The sequence below is a fragment of the Hyperolius riggenbachi genome, chromosome 5 (genome assembly GCF_040937935.1).
Source record: "Hyperolius riggenbachi isolate aHypRig1 chromosome 5, aHypRig1.pri, whole genome shotgun sequence".
NCBI classification, from domain to species: domain Eukaryota; kingdom Metazoa; phylum Chordata; class Amphibia; order Anura; family Hyperoliidae; genus Hyperolius; species Hyperolius riggenbachi.
In genome coordinates, this window is record NC_090650.1 from 65,858,341 (window position 1) to 65,882,842 (window position 24,502).

General features: G+C 40.5%; 1 protein-coding gene across 4 annotated transcripts in view; it reads left to right on the forward strand.

The window, feature by feature from the left end:
• ADARB2 (adenosine deaminase RNA specific B2 (inactive)) overlaps positions 1–24,502 on the forward strand; it is an 802,765-nt gene that overhangs the window by 412,065 nt on the left and 366,198 nt on the right. Inside the window, exon 1 of one of the 4 annotated variants that reach the window (XM_068235809.1) lies at positions 23,862–23,889. The exons of the other annotated variants lie outside the window; for them this stretch is intronic. The gene's annotated coding sequence lies outside the window, so the exon portion shown is untranslated. Of the gene's footprint in view, positions 1–23,861; positions 23,890–24,502 lie in introns of those variants that run through there. 4 annotated transcript variants of the gene reach the window in all.

Sequence of the window (24,502 nt, forward strand, 5' to 3'; positions counted from 1 at the left end):
AAACTCATTTTTTTTTTTGCCTGATGATCCCTTTAAAAAATACATAAGTATGCTAATGTACTCTGTTTAATCTTTTCATGCTACAATAAAACCTATTCTAATAAAAAAAAATAATAATAATAAATAATTAGCTACCCTAGGAACTCAGCTTTTGTAATATGTATGTAATGAGGGTATATTACGGTTATTTTTGCAAATAAGGGCTTGTAATTATTGCTAGGTTACAGTGAGAACACAGAAAAAATACACCTCTATTTCCAAATAATATATTGTATATGTAGCCTGTGGATCCCTCGGCGTCTTCTAGGTCCCCTCACTTGTCCCGTTTGCGGCTCTGTAAGCAGTGCAATCCTGCCGGGAGTTGTGCACTCGCGGCCTGTCCACGCCCATTGGCGTGGGTGTTCTGCGCATTTTTTCCATTTTACAGCTCTGCTCAGGTTCCCTTTAAACTTCAATAGTGTATCTGCTAAATAATAGCTGAAGTGATACATTGAAAAATGAATCCTACTTTGAATCAACAACAAATTTTGTCATAGCAGTTTGGATAATTCATGTTCAGAGTTGAGCCTAGAAACACGTTTGATACCTGGGATAGAATCGCAGTTTGTAATGACTGGCGACACGCCCAGGCAGCAGGAAATGAGAGTTTAAATGCTCAGTGACAGATCCATCCTTCATGAGATCTCTTGGAGCGAGGCGCTATCCTCCTGTGAATCCCACAGAGAAATGGATGCTTTGCTAGCGTTCAGCATAACAGATGTTTAAATTAATGGCAATGCGTAGGGCATGCTCTTTTATATTTTAATGCATAAGATCAAAATAAAAAGTAATCATTGCCAAGTTATCTTTTGTATAGAATCCGATGTATACACAGGTACAAAACAGCTGCATCTGTTTTAAAGTGAACTTATTACATTTCAAATATGTATATAAAGGCGCTTTTACATGTCAATATTTGCTAGTAATATTCTTTTATTCTTGTAAAGGTTGCCATGTATGCAGGTTGTGGTTTCACCAAAGAAAAATAAAATAGAATGGCTTCTTCAGGTTCAGGTGTGTGTTAATGTCACACAGGTTAAAATCAAAACATGTGACTTATTGTCTTCTACCAAATAGTTTTTGAGCTTGAATTTTGCATAGTCGTAATTTTGCATTTCAAAGGCAAAATCGTAGTGCAAAATTCCTGGCTAGTCCTTAACTGAGTTCCAAAATTATGTGGTTACATAAATATGAGAAATTTGATTCTGTGGGAACAAGAAAAAAAGTTGTTTCAAAAAGACCTTTAAAGAAAACACAAGGTAAAAATAAACTGATAAGATAAATAATTGTATCTAGCCTCCTAAAAATGACCTTTTTTTAGATATCCCACAGTTTTATTTTATTTTAAATCTACTTTTTAATTTTTAACTGTTTCATTATCTCTGCTCATTGACACATGCATCGAAGTATGCCAGAGCTAAAATCTACGAACTTTTGGCCTTTTCATCTTTCTCCAGCTCTCAGAAGTTTTTTTCTGCCACGCTGTATGGTTTTATGGCTGTAATTCCTTATCAGTGACGGTTACGCTATAGTCCGACCCAGTCCTGACCCAGACAGCAACTGTCACTTGTGTACCTGATTTTTAACTCTTTCAGGTAGAAAAAGAAAAAAAGGAACACAACATAGTTACTGTACGTACACATGTCTATCTCATCATGTCACATGCCACCTTGTGTATCTTTTAAGTAAAAAAGGAACTGTAATGACGTATAGTTCAACATAAACAATTATTCAGGATACGCATTGTTATTACGCATTGTCAGTTATGCATCGACATGCCTTAATTATCCTAGTTTCAGCTTTAGGAATGTTTTTAATAACTACAGTATATATTGCTGCACATTGGTATGTAGCCCTGCCCTACTAATGATGTTTAGCCAAGGCTATGATGTCACACAGATTTTTGCCGCATAGTACTCTGGAAGATCAGATGATGGTTCTGCTCATTTCACTGAAGCGTTAAGGTGTGTGTGTGCGTGTGTGTGGGGGGGGGGGGGGGGGCATTCTACAGTGATTTGCATTGCCAGCATTACAGATTACAGAGTCACTGATAAACTTAAAGAAAACCTGAACGGAAAATGAAATGTCAAATTGAACATACACACGTCATACTTGCCTCCCGTGTAGTCTACTCCTGAATCTCTTTCTCCTTTCCCGCGTCCTGTTTGTCCACTGTGATCAATGGAATTCTCCATCCTCCATTTTGAAAATGGCCATTACCCCATAACAGCTCCCTGGTCAGCACACTGATTAACTGTAACATCGCCCACTTGAGCCATAGGGAAACATAGACATTACTTGGCACATCAGTTGTCCTCTCAGATATAACTGACAGCAACTGATATATTTCAGATCTGACAAAATATTGTCAGAACTGGAAGGGATTATTGTCAGAAGAAAATGGTGAGCTTCTGAGAGGAACTGATGGCGAGGTAACTATGTAATGTTCATTTGAAGTTACCTCATGTGTTTATATTAAATAATTTTACTCAGTACAGGTTCCCTTTAAGAATTTAAATTAGGGTGTGTTAGGATTTTACAACAGGCAAACATTGACTAAATAATTTGTTAACTAATATCGTTAAAAAAGGGGAAAAAATAAGCAGTTTTGTTCTTTTGTTCAGTTACCTTCTTCTTTAAAGAAAATCTTAAAATGTAAAACATATACAAATAAGAAATACATTTCTCCCAGAGTAAAATGAGCCATAACTTACTTCTCTCCTATGTTCCTGTCACTTACAATAAGAAGTAGAAATCTGTCATTAGCGACAGATTTTGGACTAGCCCATCTTCTCATAGGGGGGGGGGGGGGGGTTCTCAGAGTTTTCTTTATTTTTAAAAGCACTTAGTGAACGGCAGTTGCTCCGTCCAACTGCCAAAATAGTGTACAGCGAGCAGGGAGGCTGGCCAGCATTTTTGTATAAAACTTTTTCAGGGAATGTCTATATAAAGAATAAAGGCCATGCTGAAAATCCCCTATGGAGAGATGGACTAGCCCAAAACCTGGCGGTAATGTCAGATTTCTACTTCTTACTGTGAGTGACAGCAACATAGGAGAGAAGTTATTTATGGCTCATTATACTCTGGGAGAAATGTACTTCTTATTTGTATGTGTTTTAAATTTAAAGATTTTTGCGACAGTTCCTCTTCAAGTGTCTGGAAATTGTGTTTTGTTAAGGGGGGAAGTTAAAGTTAGGCATTGTAAAGGGTGTTTTGTGAAGGTGGGAGGTTGTGATTAGGATCAGGAAGATGTGTTTTTCAAGGTGGGAGTTTATAGTTAGGTGTCGGGAAGTGATCTTTTTTTCAAAGTGAGAAGTCAAGTAGAAAATTATGGTTAGGTGAATGACAGAGGAAGGGGGAGGGACAAGTCTCAGTACATTGTATGTATAATTCACACAGCATAGTTACAGTGACACCATGATACAACAGAGGAGAAATATAGTTCTGTCTATACAAGCTCTCAGGCTTCATTTTACTAAGCATAACCGCACAGCTGATTTTACCAACCATCTTGCCAAATACCAATTCACTTAAGCTATTACTGCACAGAAAAATACAATTACCGACTAGTGAGGTAAATTACTAACTAGTGAGGTAAATTACTGACTAGTAAAGTAAATTACTGACTAGTAAAGTAAATTACTGACTTTTGCAGTAAGTACGTACTCAATGCATGTTGGTAAATGTCAGTTCACAAGGATTAAAGCATTCTGTAAATCATCTAAAAGTGTTTGGTATTTATCTCCAGCTCTGACCATCTGGTAAATCACAATCCTGCTTCTCACCCCATTTGATCAGATGCAATGGCGGACGGGACTTGGGAAGGACAGAGCAGGAAAAGGAGACCTTTAAAAAGGCTTTTCTTTATCCCTTTAGAAGTACATATCTATATAGTGCTATACAAAAGAGCTTCCTCTAGTTAGCATGCATGCACATCTAAGGCTGCTTTCACAGTGGGACGTTACAGGCGCACATTAGAGCAGCCTGTAACGCAGCCCACCGCACAGTAATGAAAAATCAATGGGCTGTTCACAGTGCCCACGTTGCGTTACATTGTAACGCAAGACGTCAAGACAACGTACTGCATGCCGTACTTTATACGTGGCTAAGCCGCGTTAGACTGCTTGCACATGCTCAGTAATGTTGGGGAGGAGGGGAGAGCGGCCAGGCACATGGCTAATTAATATTCACTGCACTTTGTGACGTGTGCAGTGTTTACTTCCTGGAGCGGCCGCTCTGTGCGGCGATTGGCTGGGGGGACCACGTGATGCTGCATGCGTCCAAGAGTACGCATCACGGCATCACGGACGCCAGAGTGAGCTGCACAACGCGGCTCGCTCTGACGTTCACATCCAACACCACCAGGCGTTGCGTTAGGGGCACGTTATGCAACCATAACATCCCCTAAAACGCAACGTCCTGGTGGGAAAGTAGCCTAAAGAAAGCCAGGGATGCACAGGACAAGCAATGGCTCATACACACCACTTATAGGAAGACTCACAGCTGGCTGCCAGACAACTCAGCAGGTGAGGCTTACCGAACAGGGCTCAGTGAATTTAAAGAGGCACTCCAGTGAAAATAATGTAATAAAAAAAGTGCTTAATTTTTACAATAATTATGTATAAATGATTTAGTCAGTGTTTGCTCATTGTAAAATCTTTCCTCTCCCTGATTTACATTATGACATTTATCACATGGTGACATTTTTACTGCTGGTAAGTGATGTCACTGGAAGGAGATGCTGCTTGCTTTTTTGGCAGTTGTAAACAGCTGTTATTTCCCACAATGCAACAAGGCTCCCACAGTGTGATGTCAGTACTTCAGTGCTATCATTTGTGGGAGGGGTTTCACCACAAAATCAGCCATATAGAGCCCCCTGATGATCCGTTTGAGAAAAGGAATAGATTTCTCATGGGAAAGGGGGCATCAGCTACTGATTGGGATGAAGTTAAATTCTTGGTCACGGTGCCTCTTTAAGCAACATTTTTAGTCTGTTTGAATTTCTACCGTATGCAAGGAAATCTTAGTGAATTCTGAAAAACAGTGTAAAATATTGTATGCGGTATTTTACCTACCTACATTTTTTTTACCAGATTGCCCTTAGTCAATTGAAGCCATAGTCCCCAGAAAACGCTTGTTTTTATAGGCTCTTTTCACATTTTGTAAAGTAAACAGCATCTAATTCTTCTCAGCTGAAGCAATTCCCACATCTTTAAATGCCGCTTTAAGACATAAGTAATGTTGAGTTGATTTCCACTCAGATTACTATTCACGATTAAGATTAGTCAAGTCTCATATCATAGATGCATAACTGAAATTTCCAGTGGTATCCTAGCAACTGCTAGCTTGATTAAGCAAACATTTAGCTGGAGCTGAGAAAAATAAATCTTTATTTTGGTATATTTTTTTGCCATGTATTATGGTTTCTTACTTATTTACTTTCTTATTTTTTATCATTTTTTATAGTGCTTTTTATTTTATTTAAAATTAAAAAAAGAACACTGGGCTACATCAGTGATATTCACCAGATAAATATTTGCTAATGTTATTTATTAAAAAAAATACAAAAATCCTGTCCTAGGCTTGCAAATATTTGATTTGGGCTGTAAAAATAGTTAGGGATGCTCATTGCTCATGCAAGTTTCGCAGAATTTAAATTTAAATTTTCACGTTACCAATCATTATTTCCAGTCTGAATTCAGAAAACCAAGTCCTTGGAAATCCAATTGACCTCAACTCGATAATTTTAGCCCAATCAGAGAGCTCATAAGCAATGGACCAATCAGTGAATGCAGAATTTTTCTGCAAAAATCTGATCGCCGTGGCAATTTTAGACTAATCACAAGATTGATTTTCCATTTTTACAATTTCTATTTTTACAATTTCCATTTTTCCCAAAAAATGTTTATAATAAAATATTCCTCCGAAAAACAGGAAATTGGAAAAACATAAATTAACATTGGCGGAAACCGCAATTTCAGTGGAATCGGAAATGAGCATTTCCGACCATCCTTAAAAATAGCTATTGAAGTAGAATGAAACAAAAATAAAAACCTTAGGACAATTTAGATAAGTGCATTGAGGAGAAGGAGGCCAACTTTCTGTTGGTGGGCTATGCTTGTTCCCAGGATGTTTATTTTTATATGTAAATATGTATTTCTTTTTTTATAATACATTTCTTTTATAATACATTTTTTTTTTGTTCCAGTCTCTCCCTCCTTCCCCCCACCAACCAATCAGTGCAATCGGCTGTCATAGGCTTCAGTACATAGGCCCCAGTACAGCGCTGCCATAGATCGCAGCGCTGTACACAGTTAATAGACGGCGGTTTCGTGGTCTAACAGTCTCTTAGCGGCGATCATCGCTGAGAGACTGATGACAGAGCAGAGCTCCATCATTCAAGCGGAGATGCGCGCGCATTAGTCCGGGGGGAGTGTTGGGCATAAGCACAGCCCCCATTACGTGCCTACTCACCCCGTTTCTCCTCCTTCTTTCGGCTGGTATCCTTTAACACATGTAGCAATTTTGGTGACAATAGCATGTATGATGGCTTTACTATTAACCGCTAAAGTTGGCACAAAATTGCACAAAAATTACGCAAACATTTATGCAAAATTGCAAATGATTACAATTCCTGAAATTTTACATTACGATTTCCCATTGTAATTGCAAAGTTATATGCAAAATTGTGCTCAATACTAAAATTGACAATCTACCCTACACCATTCGATTGTCATGAAAATTGATCAGAATAATTCAACTCTCCCGATCTTCTTTTATCGAAGAAAAATGGGAAATTCAATCAGTTTCTAGAAACAAATGAAAAATAAGCCTTTGATATTTCTTTACAACTGATCTGTCACTAGTGAAACCACAGCTAGCAAGGAAAAATCGATGTAATGCTTTAAAGAGAAAAAAACCTGAAAAAAAGTTTTATACACACCTGGGGCTTCCTCCAGCCCCCTTCAGGCTGATCGGTAGCTTGCCATCGCCACCTGCCGCCTGGATCCTCTGCTTGGCGGCCCGGTAATTTCACAAGTCGGGACGAACATGGCATGCAGGCCACATGTGAATGCGTGTCACCATGAAAGTTCTGCACCTGCCACTGGAGCACGAAAGGAGGAGCACCCCTGGCTGGACTGCACCGACTGCCGCCGACTTGGGAAATTACCGGGCTGCCTAGCGGGGGAAGATGGCGAGGGTCCGATCAGCCTGAAGGAGGCTGGCGGAATCTCCAGGTATGTATAAAACTTTTTGGTTTACTCGTCTCAGGTACACTTTAAAAACATTAATAATAAAAACAAAGTTAAAATGAAAGCTGATTTGCTGAGAGGAGCAGATTGGTGGAGCAGCTTCTTGATTATTCTCTTACCTCTGCTGACAATTGGTGCAGACAATGAGATGGCTGCTGTAACATTTGTTGATGGCTTCTGTCTTGAGGCCAGAATACAAGCCTGAGAAATTAAAATATAGGCATGTAACCATTTACGACAACAACTGCCGTGTTTTTCATTAAAGTATTGGTCACATCGAAGGTTGGATTACTAGGATTCTTCATAAAATATTACAAAATCCCATCTGTTCTTGTAATTAATTCAGCCAGACATAAACAAAATGACAAGATTGTAATTAAATACTTTTCATTTAATATTCTTTCAGCAGCTGAATGAGACTGGGGGTATAAATAACTGAGCCAGATAAAATCCTAACGCTACTCTCTAATATTGAAAACTATATCCATCCACATAGCGTTATGTTAGCCAATGGAAGCAGAACTATCAGCTGTATGTGACTTCGATACTCATCAGATAGCTTATGTCATTGGTTCTTGTGATATATCTATGTATATCTATAGAAGCGCTCAAGCTTGCCACACAGCCATAGCAGTTAAGGTACCTGTTTTCTCACTGACCTGAGGAAGCGGACATGCACCTGCGAAACGTGTTGACAATTTTATGTGTTCAAATAAAAGACCTTTTTTCAATCAACTCGATCAAATTCTTCATCAGCGGTAAGATTACCTCTCTGTTTATAAGAGCAACAACTTATTAGCCTATCTATTATGCATTGGGCACCTACACCCCTGTTTTAAGTGTCAATAGACATCATTCATTGTTATACAAGCAGCCTTGAGGATGCTGTGGATTGCTCCCCTGCTGTTTTTTTTCACTTTTAACCTGGCCTGTTCCCCACTGGAGCGCTTTCAACTGTGCTTTGAGATCACCGACAATACCAAAAACTGCTATGCCAATGAAAGTTTATGCAGGTGAACCTGCGGGTCCTGCAGCATTTTTGGAGCATTTGCACTTCATTGTAAAGTATAGGAGTGCTGGAAAATCGCTTTGCAATCACTGTACATAAGAGATTTTACCACCCGAGCCACAAAAACACAAAAAATTGCAATCGCTTTTCAGATTGCTACCACTAAAATAAAATCATTTTGAAAAACACCAGAAATCACTGTACAAAATGCTGCAACCCCCTTGGAGGTGCCTAAGCTTAACCCTCCCACCTAATGCCTAACCTAACCCCTAAAAGTACCTAAGACTTATGTAAAACTCAGGCGCCCAAACTGCCAATAGCTGTAGCCGATCGGCTACAGCCTTTAAATTCCATATAATAGCTGACTGACTACTACTCACATCGAGAACCCAAATGACCAGCTGGGCGCCCGATTGCCGTAATCTTACCCAGGTGTCTATGAGGTGCCTGCCGCTTGCGGCACTGAAACAACCTGATCGGCTTTCCTGCACCTGGGACAATCAAAACTTCAAAGGTATCTTTTTTACTTTTAGGCCCCTTTTACACTTGCATTGTAAGTGTGTGTTGCATTACCCTGTTTTATGCACAGGTAATGCTAGTGTATGAGGCCTTGTACACTTAGAATGTCGCGATGTGCCAGAAGCTACTGAATCGCCACCGAACAAAGCAAAGTCTGCAGAGTGTTGTCATATGACTTCCATGGCAATGCAGCAGCAGCTGGACAACGTAAGAATTTAATCGATGGGAGTGCGGTGGGAATCTCAGTGATGTACTTCCTGCCCAACAGAGAGTACGTCATTGAGTCGGGCAGAGCTATGCAAATGTTCCTGTTGACGCACTCAGCAACAGGGTCATATGTTTGTCATTTTCTGCGTTGTGGTGGGATGCGGCAGGAGCATCATATCCCCATTGCAAAGCAAAAAATACGTTTAAAACTGGCCTAAAATACAAAATAAGATTATGGCATGTCAGGAAAGTCTTGTTTAGGGCTAGAACCAATTGTTTATTCCATCAGTTGTTTTTCTTTGCTGTTTAATCTTGCAAGTAGTTCATCACATATCTTATAAAATATGAGATGTTTTTAGTGAGCCATGTGATTTTCAGCAAACCCTGTCTTTCTTTAGCTTATTTTCATGTAGCAGTGTGGAGTTATAAAAGTAATGTACACTGTGAGCAAAAACCTCATTCTGAAAAGCAAATAAAAGTCCCTAATTTGTATGCCCACCGAGCTAAACACTGCACTGTAACTGTAACTTCTTAAGCATGAATATTTAACTAAATGTTCCCAGCATGCCACTTCATATTTGAGAAAAACTTAAAAGCACATAGCAGACAAACACACACATTTAGAATTTAAACTCGCTCAGGGGATGTGGCGTACCTGCTAAGTTGCTCTGATTTTCACCGTATCATTCATACTGTGCAGCATGTTAAAGCCCTATAATTGCCATTATCTTCAATTTAAGAACAGCCCTAAATCTAACCTCTGAGAATACAGGCCGTGTGCTCAGGGACTTACAGCATGATTTAGTATCATTATTATTATTACCCATATATACTTGGAATAAAGTTGACGTCTATTATAAGACAGCCTAACAATAGTGGACTTTTCTCCTCTCATTCTGCACTGACTCCTTACCAGTATAAAAATCCCCTCCCCTAACTTTTAATTACCGTATATACTTGTGTATAAGCCATCCAGTGCATAGGCCGACCTTTAAACGTTTTCCTCTGAAAAAAATAAAAATGTGTGACCTGCAGATAAGACCACCCCCCAATGTCTCCCCCTAGTCTCCCCCCTCTATATTGCACAGAGTGCCTCCCCGTCTGTGGTGCAGAGTGAGGTGCATGTGATGCAGAGTGAAGCATGCTTGAAGAGTGTATATATGTCATGATGCAGTGTATATATGTTTAGCAGAGGTTATGTATATGATGATGCAGTGTATGTATATTCAGCAGAGTGTATGTATGTGATGCAGAATGCTGGGAAGTGTGCATATAGAAACTTATCCTTGTCAGCCATCTTCCCATCTCCCTTGCAGTTCTGTACTAGCTAGAGATCCAGGCTTCAATGTCTTCTGGTCTCTGTGCAGCCATCTTCTCATTTCCCTTGCAGTTTTGTACTCACCACTGACATCTAGTGACTGAGTACAATACTGCAAGGGAAACAGGAAGTGACTTCCCCGGGACGAGAAGAAAATGAAACCTGGATATCTAGCAAGGACAGCTGCATGGGAAATGCTGCCTGGAATGAGGATAGGTAACTATCCCCACACATGACTCACATATAAGCCCCCCCCCCCCCTCAACTTTTGGGACACTTTGTTTGTCCAAAAATGTGGCTTATATATGAAAATGCTTCATCAATCAAAGTTGCAAGAGCAAGGCATTATGTATGTATGTTGGCACTTTGAGTCCACCACGAGAAAAGTGCAATATAAATATTATTTGTCTTGTCTGTGTCTTGTAAACACAATCAGATGAGATTTCAAGTAAAGCTACATAAGTTTTCTCCTTACCTACTACATTCAGAAGCTAGGGTCCAAAAGTACAGCAATATGAGACTTATGCACATTTGAAGAACTAGAGCAAGATTTCAAGTGTACGCGAGGCAACATGTGACATTATGTGTATGTACAGTACAGTGCAAAACATATTAATAACCAGGCTGTTTTACTTGTTTTATTTTGCTGCCTGAGAGAGTTAATTTTTAGACATGGAAGTGACAGCTTCTGTCTTGTTGGTATCTTGCCAGGATTATAGTAAACATCACTGAATTACAGCCATAGAAGTTTTCCTGGCAGAATACAACTTCTGAGAGCAGAGGGTGATAGAAAAAGGTCAATACTTCATGTATACTAATTTAGGGACGCTTAAAGAGAGCCTGCGGTGGGCTCTTGAAATGAGGAAAAAACTAGGCTACCTGATCCAGGGGAGGGAGGGATGGCAGATCGGATCAGGTAGCCTCCAAAACCGCTGCTCCCCGCCGCTCCTGTGGACTGCAATGACTCACTTTCGTGACCTCTGGGTCACAAAGCTGGACTGAGAGATTTATTCTCTCATTCACAGCGTGCAGGGAGCCAGGGGCGTGGCCAAGGAGAGAGAGCTGCCCAATGGCAGCTCTGGAAATCCTGCAGGAATGCCCCTGGTGGGCGTTTTGAACAGGGGGGCATATGCAATTCACCTTTTCACCTGACTTTTCTCCCAGGAGATAATTTTTTATCTTCGATTAAAATAACTTTTCAGTACTTTTCAACTAAAAAGGTACCAAAAAATAGGTGAAAAGGTACTATCAAAATTATTTTGAGTATTTTGTTGTTTTCTGGTGGCTTAAAAGGCATTTTATTGACACGTTTAAAAATATCACCTAGGAGAAAACTCAGGTGAAAAAGTGAATTACTTATGGCCCAGGGAATGCCTCGTGTTTAACTCCAAGACAGCGACAAATAATGTCGCTAATCTCGGGGGGCTATAGCGCAACGGTGGGGGGGGGGCAGAGAGTGGCGGTGTGGGGACACAGAGGCATATCATGAGGCAGAGAACTCGCCTCTTTGCCATCTGCCCTCCAAAATTCCATCTCGGGTTCTCTTTAATAGGCTGCCACTGAGCAGAGACAACAAAACATTGAATCTACTTTGTAATTGTTAAATTATAAAATAAAACCATGGGATATCTAACAAAAAAAGTCATTTTTATGAGTAGGAGGATAAATACAATTGGTTATATCAGTTTATTTTCAACCCGAGTTCACTTTAATAAAGAACAATTACATATGACGGTACATTATCAGTTAGCAAAAAATGCAGAAAATGGGACCATCCTGTTCCTGTGATTGCAGTTACACTAAATAGTTCCATTCCATTCTGTTCAAAGCAAGAGCTCTCCTGTGCATCACTGTACTGCTTCTTCTTCTCTGGTGCTGAAGAGGTTAGTCAAATAGACAAGGCATAATTCCTAGCAGGTGTTACATTTTCTACGTCTGGCAAAAAGAATATCGAAACATATGTACCTTAACAAATAGGATTCTTTTCACCTGCATCTCATCACTAACAAGCAGCTGTTGACTATCTGTATCGCGGCAGGTCTGGAGTTTTTCATTTGGAAAAGTCAGCGGAGGCAAGGCAAGAAATATTTAAGTAGATAAATGGATCTGGTTCTACTGTTACTCATTAGAGGCATTACTCACTGACACCAAATGTCAGCTGCAGTGTTTTTTGTTTTATTAATTTTAATCCTGCAAATGTTGTTTTGTTAGCAGAGTTTTGTTTAGTACAGAGTAGGAAAAAGTTATTTCATAGAGGGGCACTTATCAACTTAAAGAGGAACTTTAGTGAAAAGGGGGAAAAAATAAAATACATTGCAAACTGAGAAGTTAAAAAATAGAAGAGACATCAGGAAATGATTGATATTCGCATTGTTTATATTGTTTGATCCACAATCAGCCTGCATGTTAGCATCTTTACTACTGGCAGATATGAAAAAAAAACAGGCAGTTCCAACTGTCATTATCTATAACCATAAACCCTAACAATGTGATTTCTTTATAGATATACATAGGCACTGAGGGAGATACTGGTTGCTTGGAAGTTGGAAACAACCATTATTTCCCACAATGCAACAAGGCTCTCACAGTGTGATGTCAGGACCTAGGTCCTGACATCACACTGTGGGAGGGGTTTCACCACAATATCACCCATACAAACGTCCCCGATGATCTATTCGAGAAAAGGTAACGATTTCTCATGGGAAAGTGGGTAACAGCTACTTATTGGAGTGAAGTTCAACCCTTGGCACAGGAACACAAAATGGGAAAATGAAATGGCCTGTTCACATTTGGGTATGTGCTACTGGGACAAGCTAGCCAAGCATTTGTGTTTATCATTGTGGAGGTTGTGTGACTGAGATACATCGTCTTGGCAGTGTGTTTCCCATATACTGTGATTGAATAGGAATTTCCATACCTCCCTGCGGGAAGCAATGTACCCAATCACAGGATCAGGGAGGAGAAATACTGATACTTCCATCAGTGCAATTGGAATTTGTGGTACCCAAAAAGATTCCCTGCAGGTAGCACACTAAGATGTATACAAACAGTGCTTTGTTTTGGAAACCCTATGGTAATGCAAACTATGTTCTCCTTTAAAGGTAACCTAAACTAAGAGGGATATGGATGTTTCCTTTTAAACAATACCAGTTGCCCGGCAGTCCTGCTGATCTCTGTGGCTGCAGTAGTGGCTAAATCACAGACCCGAAACAAGCATACTGGTAATCCAGTCTGACTTCAGTCAGAGCACCTGATCTCCATGCTTGTTCAGGGGTTGTGGCTGATAGCATTAGAGACACAGAATCAGTAGTAGAGTCAGGCAGCTGGTATTACTTTAAAAGTAAAAATCCACACCCTTCTCAGTTTAGGTTCCCTTTAACTACTCTTTGAGTGGTTGGTCCTTGTTGACTGGATTACATGATGTGGTTTCTGCAGATGTATCAGCTACACATTTATATGACAAATCTCCCATTCTAGAATCTCCCAAAGCACCATCATCACTACATTGTTGAGACAATAATACAATACAATACAATAACATCTGTAAAGCGCTTTTCTCACATAGGACTCAAAGTGCATAGTTGTGTCTCAGATCAATATATATTTGCAGGCTGGACCGTTATACAGAGGAAATAGTCAGGTGTTCATAAATGCCAGACTAAACAAGTGGCTTTTCAGTTTGGACTTAAATGCTTCCAGGGATGGAATTGTCCTGATTGGGTGTGGCAGGGAGTTCCAAAGTGTAGGGGTAGCATGACAGAAGGCTCTGTCTCCAAAGGTTTTGAGGTGGACTCTGGGGCTGACCAAGGTGTTAAAACAAGGTAGGTTAGGTCCATGGATTCATGCTGTTTTCATATTTTGACCCAACCCTCACTGTGCCTCAGCAGAAATGTACTTTCATGAAGCCAGCTCACTTTTTTAGGGTTTTCAGTTGTTCTCATTCGGTGAGCCTGAGACCACTGCAGCCTCAGCTTTCTCCTCTTGGTCTCCCTATTTCTCAGAGTTATTTGTGCCAACATCTTGGATGTGACATCAAAACCTCTCAGCGATTGCACTCTGAACATAAATGTGACTAGATTTATTCCTGAACTTGCCCTCATTGGTTCAAAACAGCCAATGTTTGGGACATGATTTTCCATGCTGGCTGTTTCAGGTACCTATATAAATCAGCAAGTGACCACTATTTGCAGCAATACTGATGAGTGGACACAGGAACACGGTGAAATATAATAATTTATTAGAATAGTGCACTATATACAAGTGAAAACAGCACATAAGCAAATGACCAACACCACAACGATCGATTCCCCAAATGCATAGACAACTTGCTATCTAGCTAATTAGCAAACAGAAGGTATTTACAAATAAACAACAAGGTGAAGCACAAAATCAGCAGGCAGAAGATTAGTCAACTATACAGATCAAGTCAGACCAGGAAGTCAATAGAGCAGGCAGGTACAGGAACAATGAACAGGACAAGAGAAAGACCAGGAGTTTAGCTAGTTAATGTGATACTCTGACAAATGGAAGGAGGAAAGGGCTGTCCTTAAAGTGAACCTGAACTCTTGCAAAGGACAGAAGGAAAACATATAGAAATGCACTCTGTATGTATTTCGAGAGTTTTAGCCTGTCTGATTCCCCCTCATCTGTGACTAACCACCAAAATAAATAAATGTCTTCACTTCACAGAGTATGCTTACGACATACTACAGCCAGTGTTGGGCTAGTTGTAGATCTCTGATAAAATGTCCAATGAGGACGTGAAACGTGTCGGTGGGCGGAGTCAGTGTGGCGGTGTGACGCAGCTCCCTCCATCACTCTTGCCACGGGATCCCTGGCCGGCTTCATCTCTTGTGACGCAGACATGCTGTGAAGCTACTTTGAGAGTCATCTATGCTATACCGCTCGAAGTGAACTTAATCTATATGAGACCAGAGGAGTCATCCAGACTTATGAGACTGACGTCCTATGGGGTGAGATCTATCCATACAACATAGTGATACTCATACCGATCCAACTGACAGACAGAAATCTGGTGAAATAACTGGTCCAGTCTACCAGTGGAAAATTACTTATGTTTTAAAGGGGGCCCCTCGGACTGTATCAGTCTATGGCATATGTGAGTGGTGGGTGCATGCACGGCCGAGTGTTGTATGATTAGCCAAATACGTCTCTGGCCAGAGATAGGCTTACTAACAATTAGCAATATACGATTATATTTACATCGTTAAAATTGCAACATGCAGTTAACGCCTTTGTACTCCGCAATTGCTAGTTTTTTAATTTTTGGAAGAAGTTGTATTTTCCTGCTCACATATCGTGAGGGGAGATGTTTTAGATTGATTAATTGTGTAATACATAGAGTATTGGTATACATTGCATTGTGACTGATATTTTTCTAGTTTTAATATGTCATTATTATGGTTAAGCTCCCCCTTTATCTGACATAGGGATGGGTGACCAACTAGATCAACACATTGCTTGGTTCTGATATTATAGTTGTCTATTTGTAGATCTGTCCTATGTGACATTTTGAAAAGGACTTAAAGGGAACCAGAGATGTACCCTAAAAAATGAAAAAAAAATTATACATACCTTCCTCCAGCCCCATACGCGCTGTTCGATCCCACGCCGCAGTCCTCCGCTGTCTGCATCTACGAGAACCGGCTCCCGTCACTGATGTCATCGGAGCCAGCTACGCAGGAGAAGTGCACCCTCTACGTATCTCTCCATACACTGCTGCAGAGATACGCAAAGAGCGCACTTCTGCTACGCTTAGACTGGCTCCGACTGACGGAACAGCGTGCAGCCGGTTCTCGTAGCTGCGGGCAGCGGAGGATGGCGGTGTGGGATCGATCAGCGCGTATGGGGCTGGAGGAAGCCCCAGGTATGTATAAAATCTTTATTTTTACATCTCTGGTTACCTTTAATAATATACTTATGCTTTTAGAGCTAAAGGTCCCTCCCTCTCAGGTTGGCCAATGGTTGCCCATCTAGTTATGTAACGTTATTTAGAATGCCTGCTGTCAGCATGTATTCCTCAAAGTCTGCTGTTAGGTTTATCTCAAGCCCTGTTTAGCTAAAAATAAGCTCCACATACAAAAATTCGAGAAGTGACTGGGGGATTTTGGGTAATTTTTAAGCAAGCCTATTACATCTAAAACTACCAGTACTTGACTAGATCTGGAGTTATTGCCGGTCAATGTGTGACCAATTTTATGATGTGACCCCACTTGTACCTTGTTTTATTGGAGTGTAGGGACAATATTTTATTTTACTCTGATAGAGAAATCAATATAGCAATTCCATCTATTTCCAGAGTCATTTACAAGCATAAAAATGGCGTGAGTTACAAGAATATATATGGTATATCATCAATGAAATAAAAATAACGTGTAGCTGGGGCTTTAAGAAAAACAGATGAAAAAATCAGGGTGTAGTAAAAGAACAAAAAAAAAATTATACATTAAATATTTTGTTTTTAGGTAAAATTGATCTTAAAATGAGAAATTGTGTTGTAGTTTTATGTTTTTATTGTGTTGTGTTCTTAAAGGGAACCTAAACAGAGAGGGATATGGATGTTTCCTTTTAAACAATACCAGTTGCCTGTCAGTCCTGCTGATCTCTTTGGCGCCAGTAGTGGCTGAATCACACACCTGAAACAAGCATGCAGCTAATCCAGTCTGACTTCATTCAGAGCACCTGATCTGCGTGCTTGTTCAGGGGCTGTGGCTAAAACTATTAGAGACACAGGATCAGCAGGGGAGTCAGGCAGCTGGTATTATTGTAAAAGGAAAAATCATTATCCTTCTGAGTTTAGGTTCCCTATAATGTTCAATTTTTAGCAAAGTGAAATTTTATGACCTTGAAATGCTTTTTAAAAAGTCTACCTAACTTAAACAGGAGACACAAGTTGAAACTTCCACTCCTGTTATTATTTTCTAGAGAGTCTTAAAGTCTATAAGTCGGCTTTAAAGAGGAATTGTAAGCAAGGATTATACATCATTCCAATCAGTAGCAGATACCCCCTTTTCAGGAGATATATTTACCTTTTCTAAAATAAATTATCAGGGAGGTCGTTTTGGATGATATTGTGGTGAAACCCCTCCCACAATGTGATGTCATGACCAAGGTCCTGACAGTTTGTTTTCTGTGAACCTTGTTGCATTGTGGGGAATAACAGCTGTTTCCAACTGCCAAGCAACCAGTATTTCCCTCTGTGCATATGTATATCTTTAAAAAAAGACTTTTTAACCTATTGCAATGTTAGTGGGTGTGGTTATAAATAACTGCAGTTGGTGCTGGTTTTTTTTTCTTGTCTGCCAGTAGTAAAGATGATGACGTGCTGGCTGATTGTGGATCAAACAACGTGAACAAATTACATGGCGAATAGCAATCATCTATTGATCTCGCTTTTAGTTTTTACCTTCTCACTTTGCAATGTATTAATTTATGTTTCCCTTGTTTGCTAAAGTTCCTCTGTAAGGCTGAAATAGGGCTGGCCTATGCTTCTAAACTCTCCAGTACCATTTTTTGCGTCGGTACTGTAAGCCCCGGAGTGTAAGCATATGTTCAGGTGTCCCTTAGGTTATTTAAAGATTTTAGGGCACCTGATATATTAAAAAAAAATTGATGCTCTGTTTTGTTTTTTTAATGTCTGCCAGTAGTAAAGATGATTACTTGCGGGCTGATTGTGGATCAAACAATGTGAACAAATTACCTGGCGATTATCAGTCATTTCTTGATCTCTCTTGTATTTTTTAACTTCTCAGTTTGCAAAGTACTGATTTATTTTTTTCCTCTTTTTGCTAAAGCTCCTCGTTAAGCGTCCCATACGATCAGTGTTAGTGAGATCGGGAGGTGATATGGGAAACACAGTGAAAGTCCAGCAGAACAGTTTAAGAATCCGTCTGATGGAGCTGAGTTGACAGTCGCGCCCAGCTGAGAGATTCTACTGACATGAAATAGAGATCCTAAAACATTTGCTGTCAGACAGTGTTAGAAGTTTTAATCATTGCGGAGTTGTACAGGGGGAACATATTGTGTAGTGAGCTGTGAGTGTCAGGAGCTGATTTCCTCTGTGTGATAGTCCAGTGCTGCCTGATTTAAGTGTATATAGCAGAAGATATGAGCAGTGTGCATGTACTGCATTATCAGTGGAGCCTCTGCAGGAAGGGGAGAAGCAGCTATCTCCATTTACTAGTCAGGGACCATTTTAAGTGATTTGGGACCCTGGACGAAAAAAAAGAGTGTGCGGCCTCTCACATCTTAATACTGGAATGAGGGTAGAGTGTCATTTCAGGCATAAATGCAAGCTGATAAACAAAGCTATACGCTGCTTAAAGTGGATCCGAGATGAACTTTTACTCATTGCATAATAGTGTTCCTTTCCTATTGTTTATAGGGCATTTCTCAAGCCAAATACTTTTTTGTTTTTGTTTTAATACTATTTAATACTAATACTAATTCCCTATAAACTGAAGAAGCCTCGCCCACAGGTTTTCAGAGAGCCTTGGCAGTACCAAGGGCTCATGGGAGCTCAGTCTGGCCAGGAGGAGGGGGACGTATTACTAGCCAGAGATTTCAGAGGCAGAGGGGAGGAGGGAGGAGGAGGGGGATAAGGTTTTTTTCAGAGGCTGAGTGCAGTGTGTAATGTTTACAAACAACATGGCTGCTGTCATTGTATCACAGTAAGAAATAATATTATTCTATCAAAGCTGTTTTCAGCTAGTTTTGCTGTGTAAACTATCTAAACTTTAGATAAGATATACAGACAAGTTACCTGTTATAGTTAGTTTTTCATCTCGGATCCACTTTAAAACAAAAGAAAACCTTATGCTGAAAATTAACAGGCTTTTCAACCACAGTTTTTTTCACCGTAAAGCAGGAGGGACAGCCATTCTATGCCAGGAAAAACATATAAGTAGAATAATACTTGATCTACTTCCATAACGGATGTACTGTACTGTCCACATTTTGATTTCAGTGAATTTTATATAGTAAGTGAAGAGAATTCTCTTCCTGGCAGGGGGCATCTCTTTCAGCTTTCGAGTAAAGCTAATCCTGATATAATTTCCTTCCTTACATTCTCCTCCAATCTGCAGTGTCATAGCTAGCTTGCTTGTAAAACACGTGTGAGAACAGGATCAGATTTCAGCCTATCTCTCACAATGGAATGCTCTCATCCAATCGATAAAGAGCAGGAATGTAGGAGGGGAGATGACAAGCTTCCCTCTCCCACTGTCTTCGGCATTGGCAAGACAATAGAGCTTGGTATTCTGAGATAAGATAATTACAGCAAAGACTTTCTGAATAGACTGGAGAGCTTGCACTGCAGGTTGAGATTCCTGGCAGCATTAGTGCAGAGTTTAAATGGAATTTGATTTTGTACCTGACAATCCCTCTTTAAAAACCAGAGTAATTTTCACATCTTTCACATTCACCAATAATTTTATATTCATCACACCAAAAGGATCTATATAATGGTTTTTTTCACCACAAAATAGGCTTTCTTTGGGTGGTACTTTTTGCTAAGAATTTATTTTATATGAATTTTAAAGGGAATATGAAGGAAGAAAATTACAAAAATAATTATTTCTCAGTTTTCAGTCATTATAGTTTTAAAACAAAATGTGTTACAATAGATAAAACCCACAAGTTTAATTTGCACATTTGTCCCGGTTAGTACAACATTTAAATTATGTTCCTAGTATAATGTATGGCAACAATATTTTTGGGGGGAAATAAAGGTGCAGTTTTCCGTGTTATGCTTCTTTATACTATAGCAATAATTATAAGCCTTAATTTGCAAAAATGATATAACCTGACATCACACTGTGGGAGGGGTTTCACCACAATATCAGCCATACAGACGTCCCTGATAATCCATTCAAGAAAAGGTAAAGATTTATCATGAGAAAAGGGGTATCAGCTACTATTTGGGATTAGGTTCAATCCTGGGTTACAGTTCCTCTTAAACCTCTAACCCTCTTACTCTGTTTTCCTAACCAGTAACCCTAAGTGATACTCACCTTCCATAATTTTCAGTGTTTCTGCTATACTGTAGCTGACTGTCTGCAGCACATGCTAGCATCTATTACATCTAACCTTAATTATGCAGCATTTCAGCTAAAATGGCGCATAGCTGAAATGCTGCAGACAATCCTTTCAGTTAATGCTGATAAGCCAATATGGGCGATGTTTAACTCTGAGTGGTAGTTATAGCCTCCACAGAAGCTACATGTTCAGCCACATTAGTCTGTTTGGCAGGCTGTGATCATGTGATCACTTGTGCATCCTGATGTATTGTCCATGATTGCCCGCCTATAGCAAATCCTGACCATCTATAGTGATTATCAAATGAGGCCTAACACGTGCTTTCTTTGGCAGTTCTTGATGTGTTTGCAAGAAAAGAAGGTTATTGCCTGTTTTCCCGAGCCATACCTGCACGCATATTGCTTGATATTCATATTTTCTGAAACACATCAAAACTACGGAGTTTTGCCACAGCTAAAAAAAAAATCGCTCGGAGGAGGAAAAAAAGCTTTGCAAAATGTCTGTCACATCAAGTTTCCAGTAAGGCAAACAGCACCAGACAAGGAGTAACATTTTGTAGGGGGCTTTGTTTAGCTGACTCTGACAGAATGTCTTTTACCTGACACCAAAATGTGAGCTCACCAAGCATCACAAACATGTATATCAAATCCTATCGAACATCTGTGCCGCGGACCAAGGCCACATATGATGCATATTGATCGCCAAGATTAGAACAGTTACTGTGTCTGATAAGAAAGAAATTACTTTTCTACCTCTCAGCCCTGACCCTCATTTGACATTACATGGAATACTGGATTATTTGGGAAAGAACGACACACTGAGGAGATGGCACACAATGCTGCAATGTCCTATTCTCCATGGGAATACTGCAAGTCACAGGGACCCCAACATACATTTTATGAGGTCAGTAGTGTTGCTCGCAAATTTTCACAGAAGTCATTTTCACGTAGAAAATTGTATTTTTGATTTCACAATATGGCGAAAAAAAATTGAAAAATCTCTTTTTTACCGCAGAAACATGAAAATCATCATTATTACTGCTAAAATGCGAAACATTTGTTTATTTTTAGCTCGAAAATTCACAGAAAATGTGAGAAATTACACATTTTTATGAAATGATAATCAATGGCATCTTCGGTGAAAAAAGTCGAATTTAACATTATTTTAGTGAAAGTTAATGCGAAAAGAATATCGGCATTTTAGCTCATCACTAAAGGTCGTTTTTTTCCCAAGGATTTCGGTGTGAAATAAATCAGTAATTTTGGCAACCCTTTGACTCCTTGTAGATGTCAAATATCAACAACAGAGCAAGGCAGCACACTGTGAAGTTCAATCACAAATCAGCTGTATGCTATAATGCATGGATTTGTATGGGTACAAGTTTACACAAGTTAAACTTTACATTAACCAATTACGGACCGCCGCAGTACAAATCTACATCGGGCGGGTGGCGCTGCGGTTCTGACCGGACGCAAGCTCTACGTCCCATTCACCGCGCGCCCCCGCCCGTTCCCGCCGCTCTCGACACTCTGTCCCCGCCACAATGTGCTGCCCTGCCGCCTCTCTGACGGCAGAGCACTGTGAGCTGGGCGGGAGCCGCTTTCATTGGCACCTGGCTCCTGGCCCTGTCATTACTATAAGCCAATCCCATTACATTGAGTGACAGGGTCAGGAGCCAATGAAAGCGGCTCCTGACCGGCGCACAGCGCTCTGCCGTCATAGAGATGGCAGAGAGAGCAGCCTGCGGAGGGGACATAGCGGCGAGGACAGAGCGGCGATGACAGAGCGGCGTGACCAGCGGGAGTGGCTGATTATTGCGGCGATTCGTCGGTATGCGCGTTTTAGTGTACCAGCAGCCTCTGGTCCTTAAGGGAGCAGAGGCTGCTGGTACCGAAGTGGTTAAAGAGAAACTTTAGTGAAAAGGGGGAAAAATATAAATCAATAGATTGCAAACAGGGGACAATACAGGGAGTCCCCAATATCACAGTGGTTGGTGGTTTGTATCAGTGGGTGTTCGTAAGTCGGAAACTCCCTGTATTTGGCATATCAGATGCAGGGACTTGTTTCCCCCATTTTTGAGGGAGAAAAAGTGCATCTTATATGCCAAAAAATATGGTAATTGTAGAAAGAAGTGAGGCACTTTGTGCTTTCAGATTGTATTTTTAATCACAGCTAGCAACAGGCATCGTGATATGCAGTCAGGGTGAATCAAAGCCTAACAGCTGTTTCACGGATAACCACTTCCTCAGAGGCTAGAAAGACATACATATAGATGTCTTTTAAGCCTCCGAGGAAGTGGTTATCCGCCACTGTACATGGGATCTATACTTGGAGGAAGGTTGCTGTACATGGAAACAGGAAAAGGCCATGGAAAGTAGGGTGGGGAGTTGGCCTAGAGGCAAAAACGTGTTCCTTGTTAGCTTGATGAGTCTGATCCAATTAACTTTTTCTTCTAAGTTTTTTCCTACGAGATAATTGTTCATATCCTGTTTAAAATATATTTTCAGCACTCTGCAATAGAAAAAAAATAAACAAAAAGTAGGTGGAAAAGTACTGTCAAAATTATTCTGAGTATTTTCTTGCTTGCTGGTGGCTAAAAAGCATTTTATTGAGAGGGTGGAAAAATATCACCTGGGGGACGCCTTAGGAAAAAAAGTACATTAACCACTTGAGGACCACAGTGTTAAACCCCCCTAAAGACCAGGACTTTTTTTGTAAAATAGGCCACTGCAGCTTTAAGGCCAAGCTGCAGGGCCGCACAACACAGCACACAAGTGATTCCCCCCCCCCCCCTCCCCTTTTCTCCCCACCAACAGAGCTTCCTGTTGGTGGGGTCTGATCGCCCCCAGATGTTTATTTTTTGACTAATATGTATCTTATTTTTTTTTATAAATATATGTATTTTTTTTTTCTTACCCACCCTCCCCTGGCCAGCCTATCACAGCAATCGGCTGTGATAGGCTTCAGCCTATCACAGCGGATCGCTCCCGTGTCCCACAGGGGGAAAGCCGTGTCAGATCGCAGCGCTGCATGGGTAAATAGACGGCGGTGTCACTGCGATCGCCGCTTGGAGACTGAAGGCAAAGCTCCGCTCCACCCACCAAGCAGGAGATGCGCGCGCATCTCCTGCAAAACAGAGCCCCAGGACTTTACTCCGATCGGCGTCAGGCGGTCCTGGGGCTGCCGCCGCGGTCACACCCATTGGCGTGACACGGTCGGCTAGTAGTTAATGAGCTGCTAAGCTCTCCTCATCTCTAATTATTACAAAAAAATTAAATTAAAATACAAAAAGCAGCAATAGATTCCTAATAACTCCGGTAAGAGATTATAGTAATTTCAAGTGTGGAAGGTTATAGCGATTTGTTTTTTTGCCTTTCCAGTCTGAGAACGTATTACCCTGATGCACGCGAAGAAAATCTACCACTTCCAGTCCTTGGAACAGCTGCTAGTTTTGCAGGAAATTCCCCAGTGGCTAGCAGTCGCAGTTTGTAAGTAGCCTTGTCTTCAAACATTTCAGGGCAACCAAAACGCGACAGCATGACAGATAGTCCCCTCAATAGATACTGACAAACAAATTAGTGGAATGATGCGTTTGCTAGTATACCAGATGTGTTGAGTTCTATCATATGGAACATGCAATGAAAAACTATCCCGGTCCCATCTGTGCGTTTTGTAATCACTGATGCACTAGTTGTGTGACTGCAGGCACAGCAAACATTTTGTCTGTAGTTACATGTGCAATAAATGAACAGTCCCGGGGCACGACCTGTGCAAATTCATCACGTCCTCCGACAAACACTTTGAATTTCCAGCAGCTGCAAAAGCACCCGGTTGCTCATTGTGCCTGGCAGCTGCATTTAAACAAGCAAAGTGAGGGGTGAATGGTGGGAATGGGGCTGTAACCCATAGCAACCAGTCCTTTTTGTCATCTTACTGTACTCAGATATCTATGGTGATTTTTTTATATATATACTTATGAGTAAATAAACTGATGAGAAAAACAATTGTATCCATCCTGCGCCTCCTAAAAATGACTTTTTTTTAGATATCCCACAGTTTTATTTTATTTTTAAAGTTTTTACTGTTTCATTGTCTCTGCTC